The sequence below is a fragment of the Schistocerca gregaria genome, chromosome 11 (genome assembly GCF_023897955.1).
Source record: "Schistocerca gregaria isolate iqSchGreg1 chromosome 11, iqSchGreg1.2, whole genome shotgun sequence".
Taxonomy (NCBI): Eukaryota; Metazoa; Arthropoda; class Insecta; order Orthoptera; family Acrididae; genus Schistocerca; species Schistocerca gregaria.
The window spans coordinates 64,993,542-65,012,013 of NC_064930.1; the positions used below are offsets into that span (position 1 = coordinate 64,993,542).

Below are 18,472 nucleotides of genomic sequence, written 5' to 3' on the forward strand. Positions count from 1 at the left end.
CGTACGTGCAACCACAACAGAGGTGTATCTACAATTAAAAGAAAACAGCCCTCGGTCACTAGTTTTTAACGAAGTAACCGGGTTTCAACACAGCTACGAGTGTCTTCCTCAGAATTTAAACCAAAGAAGAGACCATGTTATAGACCGTTCCTTGGTTTAAATTCTGAGGAAGACACTCTTAGCAGTGTTGAAACCCGGTTAATTCGTTAAAAATTAGTGACCGTGGGCTCTTTTCTTTTAATTGTAACTACTCACGGTCTCTGAACATGCAGCCATGTACAAAATTTTGGAGGGGTATCTGCTGAGAGGTCAGGCAAACGTGTGGTTCCTGAAGAGGGGCAGCAGCCTTTTCAGTAGTTGCAGGGGCAACAGTCTGGATGATTCACTGATCTGGCCTTGTAACAATAATCGAAACGGCCTTGCTGTGCTGGTACTGTGAACGGCTGAAAGCAAGGGGAAACTACAGCCGTAATTTTTCCCGAGGACATGCAGCTTTACTGTATGGTTAAATGATGATGGCGTCCTCTCGGGTAAAATATTCACTTGTAGGCGGTAAGGGATCATGGCTATGTGAAGTTTCTAACGAGCAACATCGTTTCGCCTACCATATTTAAATGTAAAATGCTTTTCTGCCCCTAAACTATTAATTTTTTAGTTACAGCTGACGCTAACTGTAGATTAATAGCAGCTGACGTGCAGGTTATGACGAGCAGTAGATGGCGAGACATTTATAATTTTTGGAACCGAGTCCTCCCTCTGGCATGGGTGTGTGCGTTTGTCCTTAGGATAATTTAGGTTAAGTAGTGTGTAAGCTTAGGGAATCATGACCTTAGCAGTTAAGTCCCATAAGATTTCACACACATTTGCACATTTATCAGTTCCGGGAATTCCAAGAGCTTTTAGAAAGTTTTAATTTTAAGTTTAGAGTTTAAATTTTCTATGTAGTTTCGCGTTTGCTATAGTACGTTTTCGTTTATTTGATTACGTTTGGAATTATATTAAAATGTACTGAACGGCAATTGCGTATGCATTGAGTTCGTCTGCTTTCATACCTGTTGTGGTAATTGTTAAGATGTGACGGAAGTCTCCAGAGAAGGAAACGTTACAACATGCCTTAGGCTTATTGTTGTTACGCATATGTCGAGCTGCTCTGTAGAACCCTTCATAGAATAATTTCCGGGATGTCAGATCTTCGTCCCAAACAACAAAAATACCATGCTGCGTTAGTTACCGATATTAGACTACTGGCCATGAACAATGGTACAGCACGGAGATCGTGCGAATCAGACGCGAAATTTAACCGACAGGAAGAAGATGCTGTGATGTGCAATTGACAAGTTTTTGCGAGCATGCACACAAGGTTGGCGCCGGTGGCGACACCTACAACGTGCTGACATGACGAAAGTTTCCAACCGATTTCTCATACTCAAACAGCAGTTGACCGTCGTAGCCTTGTGAAACGTTGTTGTGATGCCTCGTGTAAAAAGGAGAAATGCGTACCATCACGTTTCCGACTTTGATAAATATCGGATTGTGGCCTATCGCGATTGCAGTTTATCGTATTGTGACATTGCTCCTCGCGTTGGTCGAGATCCAATGACTGTTAGCAGAATATGGAATCGGTGGGTTCAGGAGGGTAATACGGAACGCCGTGCTGGATCCCAAGGGCCTCGTATCAGTAGCAGTCGATATGCAGGCATCTTATCCGCACGGCTGTAACGGATCGTGCAGCCACGTCTCAATCCTTGAGTCAACAGATGGGGACGTCTGCAAGACAACAACCATCTGCACGAACAGTTCGACGACGTTTGCAGCAGCACGGACTATCAGCTCGGAGACCGTGGCTGCGGTTACCCTTGACGCTGCATCACAGACAGGAGCGCCTGCGATGGTGTACTCGACGACGAACCCGGCTGCACGAATGGCAAAACGTCATTTTTTCGGATGAATGCAAGTTCTGTTTCCATCGTCACGATGGTCACATCCGTGTTTGGCGACATCGCGGTGAACGCACATGGGAAGCGTGTATTCGTCATCGCCATACTGAAGTATCACCCGGCGTGATGGTATGGGGAGCCACTGGTTACACATCTCGGTCACCTCTTGTTCGCATTGACGGCACTTTGAACAGTGGACGTTACATTTCAGATGTGTTACGACCCGTGGCTCTACCCTTCATTCGGTCCGTGCGAAACCCTACATTTCAGCAGGATAATGCAAGACCGCATGTTTCAGGTCTTTTACGGGCCTTTCTGGATACAGAAAATGTCCGACTGCTGCCCTGGCCAACACATTCGTCAGGTGGCCACCTCCCCCAATGATTTTAGGAACTCCTGTGGAATACGATAAGCTCGGTTTGTTACAGTTGGTACCAGGGACCCCACACGCGATCGGTAGGACGCTGGTTTGCGGAATAGGTACACTATGTAACCAAAAGTGTCAGGACACAGCCAAAAACATAGGTCTTTCATATTAGGTGCATTGTGCTGCCACCTACTGGCAGATCATATCAGCGACCTCAGTAGTCATTAGATATCGTGAAAGAGCAGAATGGGGCGCTGCGAGGAACTCACGGACTTCTAACGTGGTCAGTTGATTGGGTGTCACTCGTATGATACGTCTGTAAGCGAGATTTGGATACTCCTAAACATCCCTAGGTCCACTGTTTCGGATGTGATACTGAAGTGGAAGCGGGAAGCGACAGAAGCGTACAGGCCGACCTCGTCTGTTGACTGACAGAGACCGCCGACAGTTGAAGAGGGTCGTAATGTGTAATAGGCAGACATCTATCCAGACCATCACACAGGAATTCCAAACTGCATCAGGATCCACTGCAGGTACTATGACAGTTTAGCGGGAGTTGAGAAAACTTGGACTTCACGGTCAAGCGACTGCTCATAAGGCAATTACGCCGGTAAGTGCCAAACGACGCCTCGCTTCGTGTAAGCAGCGTAAACACTGGACGATTCAAAAACGTTGTATCGAGTTACGATTCGCAGTAGACAATGTGGCGATCCGATGGCAGGGTGTGGGTATGGCGAATGCCCGGTGAACGCCATCTGTCGGCACGTGTAGTGCCAACAGAAAAATTCGGAAACAACGGTGTTTTTCATAGAGGGGCTTGCACCGCTTGTTGTTTTGCGTGGCGCAATCACAACACAGGCCTACATTGATGTTTTAAAGCACCTTCATGCTTCCCACTGTTGAAGAGCAATTCGGGGATGGCGATCGCATCTTTGAACACGATCGAGCACGTGTTCATAATGCACGGCTTCTGGCGGAGTGGTTACACGACAATAACATCCCTGTGTCCTGCACTGAGTCCTGACCTGAATGCTACAGAACACCTTTGGGGTGTTTTGGAAAGCCCACTTCGTGGCAGGCCTCACCGGCCGACATCGATACCTCTCCTCAGTACAGTGTATAACACTACCGTCTGCTACCGCTGTACCATAACCTTAAAGCTGGAAGCAGGTTGTGTGATAAAACTATTTTATTAAAGCAATTATAGTACAACGCAACAGAGCAGTGTTACCCTCTGAGAGGAATTTTGTTGTGTTGACCGTGTTGTACCTAACGGAGGTGGCTTATCGGAAGTGAAAGTCAGAATTACGGAAATATTTGAACAGTAACAAACAAAATTTTGCATATCTGCACTGTTTAAACGGTAAAGAAAACGGTCGCCAGCCTAACTAGGCAAGAGAATGATTAAGATTCTCGTTCAAGAAAATAGTTATTAGTAACTTTAATGGATAAACACAACCTATACTTTGTCACACGCGAGTGCAGTGAACTCTTGACACATACGTATGTGTACGGTAAGATTGAAACTAACAGTTAAAGCAGCACAAACTATTTGCAAAATTATAACAGGTACCGAAACACGCTATTACTTTCAGGGCTTACACAAACTGAGTGGTCTTTTGTAACGTTATTATTACTATTCACTGCAGAATCATTAATTGGATATTGGTTAAGTCTCTCTCAGTTACTTACTTTACTATTTAAAATGAAAGTTAATTTGAATCCACTTACAGGTTGCTCCTCACTATCATTTGATTAAAGAAATTAAGGTTTTCCTAATTAGCAGTCTTTCCGTTACTTGTTACCAAGCATTAACCCAATAGACAAACTGTAGATCCTGTTATATTATTAATAAGCACTTCTAATACACAGGAGAGACAGACACTTAGCAAACTTGAGTATATAACATTCCACACTGCAGTTTTCGACTTTTACTACATTGAGACACAAAATTAACATATATGTAAGATACTGACTCACCTTCTGCGATTTACAACAGGCAGTAATGTGATCATTTACTAAGCAAAACTTTATAAGCCTCAGTCTTCAGAACTTTTAATTTGAAGTTGGCAACAACACATTAATAAGATAGAAAAATTATTTTCTGCAAGCATCAATTACTTTAGTTCACTTTCTTGCCACTTTAACTTTCTTTCTACTATGTTCAAGGAGCATCAATTAGCAAAACACAGGGCTTTAATGTTCTTTCAGTACGGACACTCGGAAATCACTTTAGTTCAGACGGAGAGGAACCTGAGAGGTGTTATGATAAGGAGAAAATTCAAGGTAGGTACAGGAATGCAGTTGTAAATTACCTCATATTTGAGCACACTAACACATCCATTTAGCTGATCCTTCACTGTACATTGCTATAGTGCTCCATTACAGTGATTGCGCAATGTGGTGGCGATTGCTTGTCGGTAGGTGGAATTACAGGTAGAATTGCTGCACTCTGTCATTTCTTGGTGGCGATGATGGATACAAATTCCAGAATAGTTCCAGCTGTTTATCCATCCATCTGAGGCATTGGAAAAGTAGCAGAAAAAGCCTCTCTCGTAACCAGCACAGTATGCAACATTTACATGGCAGTGCACAGTTTGGTAGCTCGCCCCCGACTCGTAGCTCGTCTCCGACTGGTTCTTGTTTCCACCTTTTCTACCTATGCCAACCACAATTTCCGCGAGCTACACAGTTTCGTTCCCGTGGGGAACCACTACACCTTTTATGTACTAAAGAACTAAGAACCCTAAGTGAGGATCAGCAGGTTACATAACAATAATCAAATACATTAAATAAAACAATACATTTGCACGTATTCACATTTATACCAAAAATTATTCACACAAAATTACAATTATATACAGTCTCCAAATGAGACAAAGAATTTAAATGACAGATACACTACATTGCATAGAATCATATCATGACATCGAAGTTCTTACAAAGAATTGAGTATACAATTTTATGTTATTGATTCAAACAAACACATCTACGGAAGCTCAGTGATGTAACATTAAATGAAACAAAACCCAAAATAAATCATTGGAGTATTAGAGCTATGGTGTTACAAGCGTTCCGTGAAAAATGGGATGCCAGTCCCCTACAAACCTTCCAGCACACGGTTGAACGTATTTCTGCGAGAGTGGAAGCTGTCATCAAGGCTAAGGGTGGGCCAACACCAGACTGAATTCCAGCAGTACCGATGGAGCTTGCGACGGACTTGTAAGTCATTTTCAGCCAGGTGTCCGGATACATACTGTTACGTAGGAACCAAGCACTGGGAGCTGGTGCCCAGCCTGTCCCTACTCAACAGCACCCCCTAACAAATGTTCCACGCTGCTCAGGTGAGCTGGGAGCCGTCTAGGACAGGTAACTGTCGAGAGCTGACGTCAGCGTGGAGTGAGGGTGGGGGAGGTAACGGTGGGGGTGGAGGGTGGGATTGGGGAGGAGAGGCCGCGTGCGAGATGACAGGTGATCGCTCGGTACGGGCGGTGCCTGGCGTGTGTGAGGGTGGCTGAGGGCGTTAAAGGAGGGGGGGGGTGGGAGGAGGGGAAAGGGGGCGGGCGGCCGGAGAGCAAACAAGGCGAGGGCGCCGCCGCCAATATCGACCTGGGCGGTCGCGGGTCGCAGGACACGCCATATCGACCTCGGGGCTCGGTGATTCCCCGTGCTGCTGCTGCCGCCGCGATAGACAGATAGCGCTTATCAGGCGGAGAGCGAGACTGGCGTGGGGAGGCAGGCCGGAGGTCAGCAGTGGGTGGCGGAGGGTGCTTTCAGCCTGTCAACACTCGCCTAGGATGAATCCGCAGCAGGAAGGCCGCCTGGCTATCACACCGATGTAACGGCCCGGATGTCAAGTGAATTGACATTTCTGTACAAGCTTTCCACGCTGTTAGCATTAAGCAATTATTATTTAAGTGATTTAGTATCTTAATTTGTAATTATACAGTCGCCTAATTAGACTTGTGGAAGGAATTCACTTTCGCTATTAAACTGATGCACTTGAAACGTCCCCTTGGAAAAATTTATAAATGACTGTGCTTAAACTGACACACACTATTTTTAGCGCAGCGCAATCTTTCAATAATCCCTACAAAAGAATGGCCGTGACTAACATTAACTTATACCTTTCACAAATCACTTACTTCACCAAAAATCTTGGTTACTCGAACTACTGCAATACAGCGAGCGCCACTACTGCCAGCTAAATAAAAGATTCAAACTACTGAACGCACTAACTACTGATAGGCACAGTTAGCAAATGAAAGATTTTAATACAGAACAAACAATGTATAGTGTTCAAAGGTCGTCATATATATATATATATATATATATATATATATATATATATATATATATATATATATATATATATATATTTCAGTTAATGACATGAACTTTACAAATTTTCTTTTTCTAATGGACACACATCCAGATCGCCCGCTCTCAAAACTCCGCCATGTCTCTCCCCACATCCACCACTGCTGGCGGCTCACCTCCAACTGCGCAACGCTACGCGCTGTTAACAGCCAACAGCCCAACACTACAATAGTAAATTCCAACAATGCCAACCAGCCACAGACCGCACACAGCATAGCCAGTGATTTTCATACAGAGCGCTACGTGGCGTTACCAACATAAAAACCTAAACAGCCTACTTACACACTTACAAACAATTCCCATTTTATCATACACGCCTTCTGATCAGAATTATCCGGACACTTCTGTGTACTGCGGAACTGAGCACTAGGATCGACCATATGCGAATCTGAGCCAGTATACAAGTGTGACTAAAATGAAAACCTTAAATATTTTTAAAAATATTATTCATTGTGTAGAAGTGGTAGAAAGCTGTATCACTTCTGAACATATTCTCCCCCACAGTCAATGCAAGTCCTCCAGCGCTAACAAAGTGTCTAAATTCCCATATAAAAAAATTCTCTTGGTAGTCCACGCAACCACACGTGCACAGCGTGGCGTACCTCTTCATCAGAACGGAACTTCTTTCATCCCGTTACGTCTTAGAGTGGTCCAAACATATGGAAATCACTTGGGGCAAGATCTGGTGAGTATGGTGGATGAGGAAGACACTCAAAATGCAGCTCTGATTGTTGCAACTGTTGTACGGGCATGTGGGGCCTTGCATTGTCATGTTGCAAAAGGACACCTGCTGACAGCAGTCCACGTCTCTTTGATTTGATTGCACGCCGCAGACGACTTTTTAGGAGATCTGTGTGTGATGCACTGGTGACGGTGGTCCCTCTAGGCTCGTAATGCTCCAAAATGACGCCTTTTTCGTCCCAAAAGAGTGTCAGCATAACCTTCCCTGATAATGTTTCTGATCTAAACTTCTTTGGCTTTCATGATGAGGAATGGCGCCATTCCGTGCTCGCTCTCTTCGTTTCCAGTTGGTGGAAGTGAAACCAGGTTTGATCCCCCGTAACCATTCTTGCAAGGAAGCCATCGCCTTGTCGTTCAAAGCGCCGAAGAAGTTCTTCACAAACATCAACACGTCGTTCTCTCATTTCAGGAGTCAGCTGCCGTGGCACCCATCTTGCAGACACTTTGTGAAACTGCAGCACATCGTGCACAATGTGGTGTGCTGACCCGTGACTAACCGGTAAACACGCTGCAGTGTCATTCAGTGTCTCTCGGCGGTTTTCCTTCACTACGGCTTCACCTGCTGCAGTGTTCTGTGGAGTCACAACTCGTTGTGCCTGACCTGGACGAGGAGCGTCTTCCACTGAAGTCACACCATTTGCGAACTTCCTCGACGAATTTCAATAGGTTTCACACCTTCACTACGCAAAAACCGAATAACAGAACGCCGTTCTTCCCTGGCGCAAATCGCAAGTGGGGCGGCCATCTTTATACTGATATTGCGACGGTATGTGTGCATCTGCACTATGCTGCCACCTACAGGCCATTCTGCACGCTGTTTGTAGCACGCTTACCAACTTACAGGATAGCGGAGCGAAATTTCAAAAAAATGGCTCTGAGCACTATGGGACTTAACATCTGAGGTCATCAGTCCCCCAGACTTAGAACTACTTAAACCTAACTAACCTAAGGACGTCACACACATCCATGCCCGAGGCAGGATACGAACCTGCGACCTTAGCAGCAGCGCGGTTCCAGGGCGGAAGCGCCTAGAACCGCTCGGCCACAGCGGCCGGCTGCGAAATTTCGACTTGTTTTTACAAATTTTAGATTTTCATTTGACTCACCCTCGTAAAAGGAGGCGTGGAGTGTTGTATTGTCAGTAGACAAGCAGTAACAACAGAGTCGGTGTTGAGAGCTCAGTAAGTTCTAACGTGACAGGCCCGGATGTAGGGGGAAGGCAAACTGGGGTATCTGCCCTGGGCAGCAATTTCAGGGGGCACCAAATTCTTATTCTTGAAGGAAAAAAAAAACTTGTTTCACAAAGCGCCTAGTATCCAACGCACGTTGGTGTATCCATTGTTCATACGATTTTGAAAGCGTCCCTGTTAGTTTTTGAACATTTTTGAACACAATCTAATGGCCTTCCGAAGGTTCACAAGGAAGGGATTCCTTTCCGTCCTATAGTGAGTAACATGGGCGCTCCGACATATCGTGTAGCCAAGCATCTTGCTTCTCTGTTGAGTCCACAGGTAGGTCGGTGTGGACATCATATCAGGAACTCAGCAGATTTTTTTTACGTCGTTTGGAGCGACTGCGGTTGAATGACTCTGATATTTTAGTGAGTTTCGATGTGGTCTCTCTCTTCACTCTTGTTCCTCTGTGTGATTCGTTGCGGTTAATTGAGGCCAGGTTTGGTGCTGAATTAACTAATCTCTTTCGGCTTGTGTTGACATCCACTTACTTTTTATTTAATGACCAGTATTATGAGCAGACAGATGGAGTTGCGTTGGGTAGTCCGTTGTCTCCTGTGATCGCAAATTTGTTTATGGAAGACTTCGAGGAACGTGCATTGGAGTCAGCGCCTTTGAAAGCCGCCTGTTTCTTTAGATACGATCGTGGTAGCGAGAATTTGAATGTCTTTCTAGAATATCTGAACTCGATCCTCCCGAACATTCCTTTTACGATGGAGTTGGAAGAGGATGGTTGCCTTTCCTTTCTTGGCTAGAAGGAAGGATGATGGATCATTGGGACAGGCAGTCTACAGGAAACGTACTCACACCGACTTACACTTACAGGCTAATAGTTGCCACCATCCGGCTCAGCGTGAAGGGGTACTTCGTACCTCGGTACACAGGGCACATGCCGTTTCCGCCGCTGAGACTTTGCCAGCTGAGCTGTCCCATCTTGAAGTTTCGTTTCGTAAAAATGGTTATAGTGATAGACAGATTGACCGTGCGTTGCGCTACCGAGCAACTGTACATCGGGTGATTGGTGATAATACTGAGTCGACACCTAAGTATACTGCCCTTTTGTCTCACGCAGGAAACACGTCCGACAAGATCGGACTATTTTACGGAAATCCGATGTGAAATGTGTTTCCAACCTCCATCTCAAATTACAGCACTTTTGAGTTCCGTTAAGGACGATCTTGGACTGCGTAAGGCGGGTGTACATCGTATTCCTTGTAGCTGCGGCATGGCATATATTGGACAATCAGGACCGTAGAACCCCGATGTACTGAGCATAAACGGCTCACACGATCACAGCAAGCAAGTAGATCTGCTATTGCCGAAAATTGCTTGGATATTGGTCACCCCGTGTTATATTATAACACCCAGATATTGATTGGCATGCACGTGGGCAGCTACTGGGACAGTGTTATTAGGGAATGTTACGTGGCTGAATTCCCGGAAGTTATTTGACAATCTAAGTTGATTTCTGAACGAATCGTAAGTTGCGTTATGGATGCGTGTATGGTGTACGTGAAGTGTCTGCCAAGGGAATCCCCGTTGCATCTAGAAATAAAAAGCTTTCCTGCAGACAAAAGAGGACACGGCTGTACGAGCTGAGCAGAATAAATCGGAACGGGTGAATACCAGTAGCTGTTTGCATGTGTGTTTGAGAGGGTGTGCAAATGATCAGCGTTGTTATAATTATTAGCGAGATCCATAGATTCCGGCTACCAGAGAGGAAATAAACGACTAACAACAATAACTGTTAAGAAAGGTTACGTATTATCTTCTCCTTGTATCCAAGAAAACAAAATTTTGACACAACTTTTTTTCCGGATCGCTACACTACTAACAAGGGAACCTCCCCATCGCATCGCCCTCAGATTTAGTTATAAGTTGGCACAGTGGGTAGGCCTTGAAAAACTGAACACAGATCAATCGAGAAAACAGGAAGAAGTTGTGTGGAACCATGGAAAAATAAGCAAAATATACAAACTGACTAGTCCATGCGAAAGATAGGCAACATCAAGGATGATGAGAGCTCAGGAGCGCCGTGGCCCCGTGGTTAGAGTGAGCAGCTGCGGAGGTCCTTGGTTCAAGTCTTCCCTCGAATGAAAAGTTTACTTTCTCTATTTTCGCAAAGTTATGATCTGTCCGTTCGTTCACTGACGTCTCTGTTCACTGTAATAAGTTTAATGTCTGTTCTGTGGCACCGCAAAACCGTGCGATTAGTAGACGAAAGGACGTGCCTCTCCAACGGGAAACGAAAACATTTTATCACAAGATCATAGGTCAACCGATTCCTCCACAGGAAAACACGTCTGATATATTCTGTACGACACTGGTGACGGCATGTGCGTCACATGACAGGAATATGTTGTCGACCCATCTAACTTGTACAGTTGGCGAATGAGTAAAAAGATTCTTCTGCTTTGCCCGATTTAGGTTTTCTTGTGGATGTGGTAATCACTCCCAAAAAAGTTTTGGAAACAATGTGCAACAAATGAATGCAACAGTTTCACAGTCGCAAAGTTTTCCCTGTGCTCTGTCAAAACATATGTTTTTAACGTTTTCAAATTTTTTCCGTGTGTAGACCGACAAATCCTGCATATGTCCAAGCAACAAATCCTGCATATGTCCAAGCAAATCTTAACATGTCCTGGTATTTTGGAGAGCCAAGTTGATTGTGTGTGAGTGCTTGAACTTTGATAATTTTCTGAAAAAAGAAATTAAACTTTTCACTCGAGGGAGGACTTGAACCCAGGACCTCTCGTTCCGCAGCTGCTCACGCTAACCACGGGACCACGGCACTCCTGAGCTCACACTACCCTTGATGTTGTATACCTCGCACATGGACTACTCAGTTTGTATATTTTGCTACTTTTTCTCATAGTTCCACACAACTTCTTCCTGTTTTCTCGATTGAGCTGTGTTCAGTTTTTCAAGGCCTATCCACTGTGCCAACTTATAACGAAATCTGAGGGGGGTGTGATGGGGAGGTTCCGTTGTAAGGGCCAGTTGAACAGACTCCGGTTAGCAGACACTTAAATTCTGTTCTCGGAATAGCGCGGAAAACCCGTTGTACGGGCACGTAATAACGGCTAATAGGAGAATAAACGCGGGATAACTGAAGCGATGATTCTGGCAAGGTTAGTGGAGATATTAGTGATGACAACATTGTTTGTTAGAACGAGGAAGCAGAAAAAAACGGTGCCGTCACACGAACATTACGACGATTCCAAATTTACATAAAAATTCTGTACTATCAGTTTTCGATATCATGCCTGAGAAACTGGAACATATGAATGAAATATTAAACGGTTTCCTAACATTAAACTTTTTGTTTGTAACAGGCCTAATCATTTGATATTGGTACTTTGTGAATTATATTCTGTCGTGTTGGGGTTGGGTTGATTTCGGGAGGGGATCATACAGTGAATTCATCGGTCACATCGGATTAGGGAAGGACGGAGAAGGAAGTCGGCCGTGCCCTTTCAGAGGAACCATCCCGGCATTCGCCTGAAACGATTTAGGAAATCAGGGAGAACCTAAATCAGGATGGCCGGACGCGGGATTGAAACGTCGTCCTCCCGAATTCCATCGTGTTAGTTATGTAAATGACGTTGATAAAAATGACCATTTGTGCCAAAACAGCCACGCCTAGTTGCCGTGTGTTAGAACTGCTACAATATTAGAAAGGCCTATTTCCTTTTATCTAGCAGACAGTGACGGAATAGACGTAATCAATTCGAGAAACAACACCAGTCTTCCTTGCTATTCGTATTAACAGCATTTTCAGTACTAGGCAAAGACCTTTTTATTGTTCATGTAGAAAAACGTTTGACGAACTTGGATCACGTGAGAGATGCTTTCGCAGAAAGGAAAGCAAGTTTAGAGATACAAAAAATGCTGGAACATGTCCGCATAACATCTTTTCTTCATTTGTGTGTGAGGTATGTTTCCTGAAAGTTTGGCCGCACCTTTTTGTAACACCCTGTATATACCTGCTCCTATATGAAATTTTTCTGGCACATCCCTGTGCAATGCTGGTCGATAGATTTGTCATGTATAAAAGAAAACAACTGATTTTTCTTTACAATAATCGGGATGAAAGTGCATTGGAGAAATTAGTATATTCTTTAAGTTGAGATGAATGAGTGTGATACGTTAATTTTTATAAGAAAGATTATTATTAAGAGATTTTTTTAAAACATTTACATGTGACTTGATGTAACAATAACGCTGCTTTTACCTTACCTTATATTATATCGCTCAGGCTCCGCCATCGCTCCCCACGCCCGTCCCAGCCAACTGCACACACCCTACTGGTAGCTACTATTACTCCTACTGCTACACAGTTCCTGCTGCTCTCTGGTCTGAGATTCTCTTACAGCTCACGTATCGCAGGCAGCGCGTGAGCAATCCATCGAAAGTACATCTGCTCGAGCGTGTAGCAACAAATTCCTTAATCATGGACCTCTTACAAGTAACTAGCTAATAGGCAACAAAGAGAGCAAATTATTCTCCTGGACATAAATAATCCCACCTAGTGTTAGTTCTGAGGGGAATAGGATGTCATACCAGCCGACTGGGAGCAGGAGAGCTACTACAGGGCATTTTAATTTCCACTGTCCTGAATATAGGTTCGATGGCTTCCATTACAATACATACACTTTTGAATTCCACAGAGCGAAATGAAGTGGCGTGCGATAGAAGAATGCTGTATAAAGAGGTGTGGCACTGCAATTCACTCGAGACCAAAAGAAATGTCATAAATTTCCTCGAACATGTATGTTGTCCTCATTTTTTCTGTTTTCCGTCTTTCCTTAGTTGCTTTAAAATTCGTGGAGGTATGTTCCGTACGACGCTGGCACTGCACTTCACTCGAGACCAAGTGAAATGTCATAAATTTCCTCGAACATGTATGTTGTCCTCATTTTTCTGTTTTCCGTCTTTCCTTAGTTGCTTTAAAATTCGTGGAGGTATGTTCCGCTCGACGCAGGGTAGACGCGCGGTCTAAGGTGCATTGTCACGGTTCGTGCGGCTCCGCCCGTCGGTGGTTTGAGTCCTCCCTCGGGCATGGATGTGTGTTGTCCATAGCGTAAGTTAGATTAGGGAGTGTGTAGGCTTAGGGACCGATGACCTCAGCAGTTTGGTCCCATAAGACATTACCACAAATTTACAGATTTTATGTTCCGTCTATGCACAATCACACTACAGAAAGTGATGAGAAGTATGAGAAATGAGAGCAGCGAGAAAGTTAACATTGATGGTTAAGACATAGATGAAGTCAAGGAATTCTACTATCTAGGCAGCAAAATAAGGAGGATATCAAAAGCAGACTAGAATGGCAGAAATGGCATTCCTGACCAAGAGCAGTCTGCCATAGTACGTCTTAATTCTGATAACGTACGTCTGGAGTATAGAATTGTATGGTAGTGAACCATGGCCTGTGGGAAAACCGGAAAAGAAGAGGGCAGAAGCATTTGAGATGTGGTGCTATAGACGAATGTTGAAAATTAGATGGACTGATAAGGTAAGGAGGTTCTACGCAGAATCGGAGAGGAAAGGAATATGTGGAAAACACTTATAAGGAGAAGGGACAGGATGATAGGACATCCTAACGACATGAGGGGATGACTTCCATGGTACTACAGGGAGCTGTAGAGGGAAGAAACTGTAGAGGAAGACAGATACTGGGATACATTCAGAAAATAACTGAGGATGTAGGTTGCAAGTGCAAGGGTGGCACAAAAGAAGAATTCGTGGCGGGCCGTAATAAACCAGTCAGAAGAGTGATGATGGAAAAAAAGTATATATAACGACCTAGAAGATAGTCGAGGCAGGAGATTTAATTTATCAGTATGCGAAATAACTTTCCTGAAAGAGTGTGCGATATTTGTTGTTATTATGCGAATAAAGCTGTGTTTAAAGGGGATTTAATTGTAACATCGCTATTTATGCTCATTGCAGACGATTGTGACGTACAGCTTCTAGAGAGCGCCGAAAATTTATCTGTCTTTTTTTTTTGTATATAGGAGTGTGGCCAGTCGATAAAGATCCATCGTCGACGTCTCATTTGCGGCCAGAGTCGTAATGTGGAGCCCTTAATAGCGTTACTGCCAGGGAACAGCCATAAAATCCCGGAGAGCGAAAAAAGAAAAGGGGGACGTACCGTTCTTTTCGAGCAGTTCTCATCCCAGCGCCGTGATTCACGACGGGCGTAAATCATTCGTAGACCGAACGGTCTCTCGCTCTCGTACCGTGCGTGTGTGCGTGCGTGTGTGCGTGTGTGTGTGCGTGCGTGTGTGTGTGTGTGTGTGTGTGTGTGTGGTTGTGTGTGTGTGGCCGTAGCGGACACACACGCGCATTATTTACGTCTCTGATGTATATTTGAAGACCTACGTAATTTGAGACCTCCATAAAGCGAAAATTTTTCCTGCCAGCGTCCGTCTCCATTAGAGGCGCGAAAACAAAGGGAAAGAAAGGGAAAGGAAGAAATTTCCACCTGCAACTGTTACCCAGAAAATATTCTCTCGCCTCGGAATGGTTGTCCCACGAGCGACCATTTCAAAAACATTCATAATGCATGAAACTTGCTAGCGGCCGGCATATTCAGCAGACGTGAATACTGTGTCTGGCAGTGTAAACGAGACGGTAACGTCGTGTTACGATGAAACATTTGTCGAAGCGTATGAGTGCGGACGTTGTAGCGAAACGAAATAGGCCGTGTATCGGATACTACAACACTGCTATGTATGCACATGTGTAATAAAATAAAATATGTACATGGACAGATACCCTTTAGTATACTGTCACTAATATTTATGCTCGTAGAGTCACGTAATATCACTCTGTATTCTTGCGAATTGATAACGCGCAGTTGTTACAATCAATGTACGCGACTCCTACATACGAGGTGTTTCAGCAGTCCCTAGATATGTGTGTTATGCAACCTGCAACGCCTTCAGTTACCGCAAGGGAGATTTTCATATTTTCTCCATGACTATGCGCAAACTATTAGTCCTACAGAAAAAAATGAACGGGACGTTCTTGTAGGAAATGTAATGTTGATAAATTTTGTGCTGGGTTACATTTTTGCTATAGGCCCTACTTTTCAAATCATTATAGCCCTTGTGAGAAAACCGGCCGGTGTGGCCGAGCGGTTCTAGTCGCTACAGCCTGGAACCGCGCGACTGCTACGATCGCAGTTGCGAATCCTGCCTCGGGCATGGACGTGTGTGATGTCTTTAGGTTAGTTAGGTTTAGTACACTCCTGGAAATTGAAATAAGAACACCGTGAATTCATTGTCCCAGGAAGGGGAAACTTTATTGACACATTCCTGGGGTCAGATACATCACATGATCACACTGACAGAACCACAGGCACATAGACACAGGCAACAGAGCATGCACAATGTCGGCACTAGTACAGTGTATATCCACCTTTTGCAGAGCAATGCAGGCTGCTATTCTCCCATGGAGACGATCGTAGAGATGCTGGGTGTAGTCCTGTGGAACGGCTTGCCATGCCATTTCCACCTGGCGCCTCAGTTGGACCAGCGTTCGTGCTGGACGTGCAGACCGCGTGAGACGACGCTTCATCCAGTCCCAAACATGCTCAATGGGGGACAGATCCGGACATCCTGCTGGCCAGGGTAGTTGACTTACACCTTCTAGAGCACGTTGGGTGGCACGGGATACATGCGGACGTGCATTGTCCTGTTGGAACAGCAAGTTCCCTTGCCGGTCTAGGAACAGTAGAACGATGGGTTCGATGACGGTTTGGATGTACCGTGCACTATTGAGTGTCCCCTTGACGATCACCAGAGGTGTACGGCCAGTGTAGGAGATGGCTCCCCACACCACGATGCCGGGTGTTGGCCCTGTGTGCCTCGGTCGTATGCTGTCCTGATTGTGGCGCTCACCTGCACGGCGCCAAACACGCATACGACCGTCATTGGCACCAAGGCAGAAGCGACTCTCATCGCTAAAGACGACACGTCTCCATTCGTCATTCCATTCACGCCTGTGGCGACACCACTGGAGGCGGGCTGCACGATGTTGGGGCGTGAGCGGAAGACGGCCTAACGGTGTGCGGGACCGTAGCCCAGCTTCATGGAGACGGTTGCGAATGGTCCTCGCCGATACCTCAGGAGCAACAGTGTCCCTAATTTGCTGGGAAGTGGCGGTGCGGTCCCCTACGGCACTGCGTAGGATCCTACGGTCTTGGCGTGCATCCGTGCGTCGCTGCGGTCCGGTCCCAGGTCGACGGGCACGTGCACTTCCGCCGACCACTGGCGACAACATCGATGTACTGTGGAGACCTCACGCCCCACGTGTTGAGCAATTCGGCGGTACGTCCACCCGGCCTCCCGCATCCCCACTATACACCCTCGCTCAAAGTCCGTCAACTGCACATACGGTTCACGTCCACGCTGTCGCGGCATGCTACCAGTTAAAGACTGCGATGGAGCTCCGTATGCTACTGGCTGACCCTGACGGCGGCGGTGCACAAATGCTGCGCAGCTAGCGCCATTCGACGGCCAACACCGCGGTTCCTGGTGTGTCCGCTGTGCCGTGCGTGTGATCATTGCTTGTACAGCCCTCTCGCAGTGTCCGGAGCAAGTATGGTGGGTCTGACACACCGGTGTCAATGTGTTCTTTTTTCCATTTCCAGGAGTGTATATACCATTATAGTTTATACTGATCGACAAGGCTTTTTTGTTACAATAATTCCCGTATTACGCTGTACAGTGATAGATACTGTAAGGGGTGATGTTGACTGTTTTGATGACTTCTGGTTTTATATACTCTCGTGTCTTATACATTTTTGAAATTTGTTTTTTTTGGTCGATATGACTTAGCCGACCGCTGTGGCCGAAGGGTTCTAGGTGCTTCAGTGTGGAACCACGCGGCTGCTACGGTCGTAGGTTCGAATCCTGCCTCGGGCATGGATGTGTGTGATGTCCTTAGGTTACTTAGGCTTACGTAGTTCCTAGTCAAGGGGACTGATGACCACAGATGTTATGTCCCATAGTGCTTAGAGCCATCTGAACGATTTTTTGATATGACTTACGTATAATAGGACGCATGAGTCATTTCTACGCACCAAAAGAAATTACGCTCTCGGTAATACCTCTTAGTGTGACCTAAATGCATTGCTCATTTCTGGTTTTCTAGTCTTTTTACGGTGATTGCATTCCTCGACAATTCAGATACACTGCCTGGGTTAGTCTGCATTATTCCTTTATTACGTTTTATGTATTCATTGTTTCGATTCCTCGTTGTTCAATATTGATATACAGGGTGTTACAAAAAGGCACGGCCAAACTTTCAGGAAACGTTGCTCACACACAAAGAAAGAAAATATGTTATGTGGGCATGTGTCCGGAAACGCTTACTTTCCATGTTAAGAGGTCATTTTATTACTTCTCTTCAAATCACATTTATCATGGAATGAAAACACACAGCAACAGAACGTACCAGCGTGATTTCAAGCAGTTTGTTACAGGAAATGTTCAAAATGTAATCCGTTAGCGAGGATACGTGCGTCCACCCTCAGTCGCACGGAATCCCTGATGCGCTGATGCAGCCCTGGAGAATGGCGTATTGTATCACAGCCGTCCACAATACGAGCACGAAGAGTCTCTACATTTGGTACCGGGGTTGCGTAGACGAGAGCTTTCAAATGCCCCCATAAATGAAAGTCGAGAGGGTTGAGGTCAGGAGAGCGTGGAGGCCACGGAATTGGTCCGCCTCTACCAATCCGTCGGTCACCGAATCTGTTGTTGAGAAGCGTATGAACACTTGGACTGAAATGTGCAGGAGCT

The 18,472-nt window shown here is 45.4% G+C and overlaps 1 protein-coding gene across 1 annotated transcript in view; it reads left to right on the forward strand.

The window, feature by feature from the left end:
- The window catches only part of LOC126295469 (pleckstrin homology domain-containing family G member 5), a 1,663,439-nt gene that overhangs the window by 810,122 nt on the left and 834,845 nt on the right, over positions 1 to 18,472 (forward strand). The gene's annotated exons all lie outside the window — the stretch shown is intronic.